We start from the raw sequence: 5,851 nt of genomic DNA, 5'->3' as shown, positions 1-5,851 counted from the left end.
CTCCCATTCCCATCTGTTTCCTTTCTCTCCTGACCCACTTGCTATGGCCTAGTGCCTGCTGTACTTTTCTTCTGCTTTTGGTAAAACATACAGTAGCATTCATTTGCAACTGAAAGAGAATTCATCTAGAGGGTTTCTGGTCTCGGGAAGAATGACCTGTAACCCTAAAACGAAAGGCCCTCTAACCCTGAGAAAGCAGTCGTAGGCCCCAGGTAAAGAGCTTAGGATACTATTAAGAGTCAGGAACAAGGCTGACATGAAACCCTATAGATTAGTACTTACCCTGGCCATTTGGAAGAGTCATATGTCCTTGACCCCCAGTAGAAAATTAGATAAAATTTCTCCAGGATTTAACCTAAAAAGATAAGAAATTTGGAATGGATTGAGAAGTCTTCTGGTCAAACACTTCCATCCAGGCTCCCAGGCCCATCAGGCCACTTTTTTACTTGTGGATGTTCCCCTTAAAAAAAAAAAAAAAAAAAAAGGAAATTCCATTACATTAAAATGTTCTTTTAAAGATGTCCAAACACTGAAAACCCCAGGTTCCTCTGCAAAGTCCAGTTTTATCTGCCTGAAGATGCTGAGCTATCTAACTTGAACACAATAACATGAACATAGAAGGTATTCAACGAATATCCCCTTCTCCCTTTTATGAAAGAAGTATGTTTTACATTGTTCCAAGTTAAAATGGGGCATTTTTGCTCCATACCTTTCTTTCAGTCCTGAACTAAAAACCCTTCAAGAGACAAGAATTCTTCATCACTTAGCGGAGTGGTTGGCACTAGAATGAATGGATGGATGAATGGACGACTGTCTCATTGGAAGTTTCTCTTGTAATTTTTTTCTTATATAAACCACCCTGCCTTGCTTATAGCCCAAACTGCACTATTTACCACCACAAGAATATCTGGACTATTTAGGAGTAAGTAACCCTCTGACCATGCCTAAATGGCAACCACACCGTTTGTTCTGTGACCAGATGACACCCTCATGACCTACGAAGTTGTTGCCCACAGTGGGCATGACATCCTATGACTTTCTACTCTGGGTCTCCCATCTGGCCCCGTCAAAATGCCCTGGTGCCTCAGTTGAGAGAAGGTTAGTTATTCATTCAGACCACATTCAATAAACTATTAAAATTTTTTTTGAAATAAATAAATATTCACAGGAAGTTGCAAAAATGTACAGAAGAGATCCCATGTACTCTTCACCAAATTCATCCAATTCACCAAACTACTATGCAATTTGGCAGAAAAACTTTTATCAATCTGTTCGTTTGAAGGAATGGGAGCTAGAGTGACCAACATACTTGGTTTGCCTGGAACTGAGGGGGTTCCCAGAACATGGGACTTTCAGTCTTAAAACTAGTCCCAGGCACATTGGGATGAATTAGTCACCCGAAAAATATTCATATTAAACTGCTCAGTAAGCCATATTTGAGGGGGGTATATCGTGCCTCCCCTAGAACTGGTTTCTATCTCCCCCACTATGCTCTCTGGCTATTTCATTTCTCCTGCTTGTAGACTGTCCCCTCCCACTACTCCGTACCTGTCTTTCCTCCCAGAGCTCTTTTTGAGAATTATCCCCTCACGTTTTCCTGAATCCCCCGTTAGCTATCAAAATTTGTATTTTCTCAAGTCATACTGCTGGTCTCAATAAGATATTGGGAGAAAAGCCTTTCATTCCAGTGCAGTGAAAAGACTCTTGTCCAGTGCTCCTGGACAGGGAGCAGGGGGCAAGATTCACACCCCTCTCCTGCCACCGTTGGTTGAGTGACTTTGCAAATCATCTTCAAGCTCTGGGCATCTCACCCTGAAAGGAAGGGAATTGTTTGAAAACAAGCTTTCTCACCAAATCATACTACTGATATTTGGGGCCAATTATGCTTTGTTGTGGGGATGGTCTTCTGCACTGTAGGATGTTGAGTGGCGTCCCTGACCTCTATCTGCTGGATTCCAGGAGCACCCCTAAGCTATGACAACCACGCATGTCTCCAGACATTACCAAATATCTCTTGGGAGTAAAATCCCCCCTGGTTGAGAACTGGTCTAAAATACTTCTAAAGTCACTTCCGGTTCCCAAAGCCTTTGACATAAGTTAGTCCCCAGTAAATTATTAGTGATTAATAGTTTCCCCTCAACTTCCCAAGAATATTTGCATTTTCAAAGTATTACCCATTTGGAAAAAAGTCCAGAAGCATCTTCACTGAAATAATCAAAGCAGCTCTGTATGGTGGTTGTAGCGATTTACTTCCTCCAAACCTCCTGCTCTTATCCTCATTCTTCCTCTTCATTGGGGGGGGAGGGGCTTAATATCATGGTCACCTACAACCCTGAGTTATTTTTTCTTAAACTGGATGTTTTTCAGTCCAAATGAAATCAGTCAGTAGATTTTCAAGCCAGCAGGAGGGAGCCTGGGTTTAAACAGGAGAGATTACAGCAAAAACAGGGCCTCGCTAACTCACGTCATGGTCCGCTTGCTATTAGATCTTTTCATAGAGTTGTATTTACTTTGACATTTTTATGCTGTATTTATCCCAATCAGGTTGTCTGGCAAACACAGGGTGTCTTCAAAATACTTTTCACACTGAAAGCATCCCTCCGGTTCAGGGTATCTCAGCTGGAACTAACAAAACCTCATCAACTCTCACCTCCCAGACGCAAAGTCAACGAAGAACCATCATCCTCCGACACTGGGTCTGGCTGGCTGAGAGGAGTCCTAGAGGAAGAACTCCTTAGAAAAATCTACAATACTTCCAAAAGCTTAGGGATTATCCACTTTATACGAACATGCCGAAATTTGATTGCACCATATGACATTGTTGATGGCTGGCCGTTCTGACCTACAAAACCTACAGTTTCCTATTGTTTTCCCCTAAAAATATTCAGAAACTGTCAAGTAAATGAAGAACCACACCATTGGCACTGCCTTGATATAGGAAGTAGGTGGAAGGCTTACAAGGAGAAAAGGTAGGAACTCTGGCCTCTACAGGGGTAGGGGACCACTGAGGATGATGGTGACCCCACAGCTGACCTGACCCATGATGTCACTGAGAGGCAAATGGTGCAAACTGTGGCTCTGCCCTGGGCGGTGTGTAAGCTACTCGAGGGTAGGAACCATCTGCTGTTATACCATGTCTGTGTGCCTCACTCTGTACCTTTCACACTGCACTGCACACAGCAGGGACCCAACAGTCACTGTGAGTGGGAACATCTGTCTGTCCTACGGTCAAATGATTCATTCCGACCTTCATTCATTCATGGATTCCTTCGTCCAAGGTGTCTTTATCACCTAGTTTTTGCAAAGAGAAATGTTAGATAACGTGGTTGGTTCAATACTTTTGTCCCAGCTCTCAAGATATTTCGAGCCTATGCAAATTGGGCCTAAAGAAGTGGTTTCACCACTAGAATCCAAGTGCAGTGTGGTTCCATGTGAATGACTTTATCATTGAAAGAAGCAAACGGGGGGAATTCCCTTGAAGCTACATTCATGACCCCAGTCTCTCTGTAAATGACAGTACCCAGTTAAAGTGAAGGAAAAAGCCTACTTGGAAGAAAAAATATGTTTACTTCATTAATGACTAAATCTTCTCATGCTCAACAACTCATTTTTGGATTCTCAAAAACCACGAGTTTTCCCCTATTGTCAAAAATACACATGAGCTGACAAATGCTCCCAAAATATTCCAACATGACAAAGTCAGACTAAAACAGCGAGGGGAGCTAATTCTAAATCTTTTGGATTACTTTCAGGGTCCTTGTCCCCTTTTATAGCACTTACGATTTAGGACCAGAATTGACGTGGATCAGATCCCCCTACTAGTGGAAAGCCAATTAGATTCATTCCAAATTATTAGAGCTACCGGCTCTGATTGAGGTCAGTTGAATAAATAAATCGTTATTCAAGGGGAGGCTGTTCCATTTTCTATAGGAATTGCAACAAATTTCTCAAAGTCTGAAAACCTCATATGTTTTGATCATTTTCCTGTTTTGTCCTGACATTTGCATTCCTAATAGCTTCTTCTAACACGGCTCTGACTGGTGTTAAATGCCTGTCAGCAATTTGGCAGGACCATTCAGAGGAGGCCCAGCTACATATCAGCAGCATGTGGTCCTCCTGCTCTCTGGAACTCGCTGACTCTCTTGGCTACAATGATGGAAACCCTCTAACTTTAGCCTAGTTCCACTCTCTTCCCAAGAGAACCTGGCCTCTCATCTTGCTTTTGTAACCTCATCTTTAGGCATCCGAGATGTCCGGAGAAAGAGAAGACTCCTGGAGGACAGAAGGAGCTCTAGTAGAGGGCGAGGGTCAATGGGAGTCAGAGAACCTGGGTCCACATCCCACCTTTCCGCCTCCTTGTGCCACCTAGAGCCCGCATGCTCCCACAGCCCTCGTCCACAAACCACAGAGCTAACTCAGATGACCCTAAAGTTGCTTCAAGTTTCAGTTCTCCACAATTCTGTGGCCAATGATGGAAAAAATATGCCTCTTTTCTTCTGCTCTCCCTACTTCCTTGCCTTCTCTCTCCCAATCGCCCTCCCTCTCTCTCTCTTCCATAGGGCTCGCTAAAAGCTGGCAAATGCTTCCCAGCAGCCAAATAGAAGTCATTACCAGAAGCACTGCAGCTAAACAGAGGGAAATGTTTAGGTAAGCATTATAATGGGCATGGAAATAAAGAGACCACAATTCAAAGCATAAGTCATCATAGATGAGAATGCACATGTTTGGGGCTAGGTTTATGAGAAATGAACGGGATGATGCTGTGCTGGCGAATCCCGGGCCTTGTGTTTTCTTAATGCCAGGAGTGATTTATTTTCTGGTAAACAGTTTTGCTCAAGTAGGGCATCCAATTACTACAAACCTTGTTTGGTATAAAAACTAACTGCATAGAAAAATATTGCCTTTGCAAGGTTTAACTGGTTGTTAATCCAAACATGTGGCAGAGCCCAAATTCCAGGGCTCAAAATACCCTCCCGATTCTCAGCAGCATCTGAACGTCCAGAGGAGATCATAATCATCACTCTCAATGAGGCATGACTCAGAGGTAGCGTATGGAAAGAGGACATTTCCAGAAAAACCATGGTATGGAAACCAAGCCGACTGGGGGAGGCAAGGCCTCCCTTAGGTAGAAGTTCTGCTCAGCTCCTTTGAAGTATGGGGTTGAGTTGCTTTGGGAAGATGAAAAAAAAAAAAAAACTTTTTAAAATCCTCCTTTCCACACAAATCTCTTCACATACAGCTCTGTTCCCTGGGATGTTTCATCACCTTAAGAAATATATTTAAAACAGACACAAGTAAGAGTATCCTTTCTAAGTGAAGCAAAGCTCTAGGCTTTTATTTTTTTAACAAAAAAAAATTAAATTGCCTTCTTCACATTCTCTGGGTTTGCCTCTCAGCATCCATGAGACCTAATTGTCATACTTTAAATATTTTGTTTTTAAGTAAAGAAAGCTTGAAAGACCTCGAGTGGGAAAGAAAAATGAGAGCGAGAGAGAGGAGGGAGGGAGGGAGGGAGAGAAATCTGGTCGTCAAGAAAATTTAGCTTCTGTGTCAAAAAATGTTTTAAAAAGAGTAAGAGATATGTTTAATATCCAGATCTTCCTGTTTCCCACATCTCTGTTCCGTGGGGCTTCCCGCTGGGCCAACAATTCTCAGGGACCTCTGTGAGGTGTCCGGTGACCACGGCTCCCCAAGGTTGCACATGCCCCCCGGGGCCTGCATGTCCTGGAGGATTTGCTTCAGATACTTGCCCTGTTTCAAGGTGGCAGTTGGCAGTCAGAAGGATCCTAAATGACTCTGGAGCCATTGGAGTGGAAAGGAACGTGAAGTGTCAGCTTACCCCAGCACACAG

This window comes from Callorhinus ursinus, unplaced genomic scaffold (assembly GCF_003265705.2).
Source record: "Callorhinus ursinus isolate GAN/ISIS: 27379988/994484 unplaced genomic scaffold, GSC_fseal_2.0 scaffold22, whole genome shotgun sequence".
NCBI lineage: Eukaryota > Metazoa > Chordata > Mammalia > Carnivora > Otariidae > Callorhinus > Callorhinus ursinus.
This window is presented reverse-complemented; position numbering follows the sequence as displayed.